At 65.0% G+C, this 303-nt stretch overlaps 1 non-coding gene across 1 annotated transcript; it reads right to left on the reverse strand.

Moving 5' to 3' along the window:
* Nucleotides 1–119: 119 nt before the first annotated feature.
* Nucleotides 120–191, reverse strand: TRNAD-GUC. The gene has a single exon. It is a non-coding gene; the product is annotated as a tRNA-Asp (tRNA).
* Between the last annotated feature and the right edge of the window lie 112 nt (nucleotides 192–303).

Genomic DNA, 303 nt, shown 5'->3' on the forward strand with positions numbered 1-303 from the left:
GGCCCACCCGGCCCACCCGGCCCACCCGGCCCACCCGGCCCACCCGGCCTCCCGGAGAGCTGACAAAAACGGACTTGGGAATCTGGTGGGGCCCACAGGAAGAAAAAGTTCGCTCTCACCTCCCCGTCGGGGAATCGAACCCCGGTCTCCCGCGTGACAGGCGGGGATACTCACCACTATACTAACGAGGACGGCGACGGGCCGTTGTCTAACCCGCGCCGACCCATACGTTGCCCAGATGAGCGCGCTGCTTCCAGGCCTTTAAGCCTCCTTCCTTTCTAGCGATTCTCGCCCCCAATCACC

Source organism: Vombatus ursinus, unplaced genomic scaffold, assembly GCF_900497805.2.
Source record: "Vombatus ursinus unplaced genomic scaffold, bare-nosed wombat genome assembly UNPS02003024.1, whole genome shotgun sequence".
In the NCBI taxonomy this organism is placed as follows: Eukaryota; Metazoa; Chordata; class Mammalia; order Diprotodontia; family Vombatidae; genus Vombatus; species Vombatus ursinus.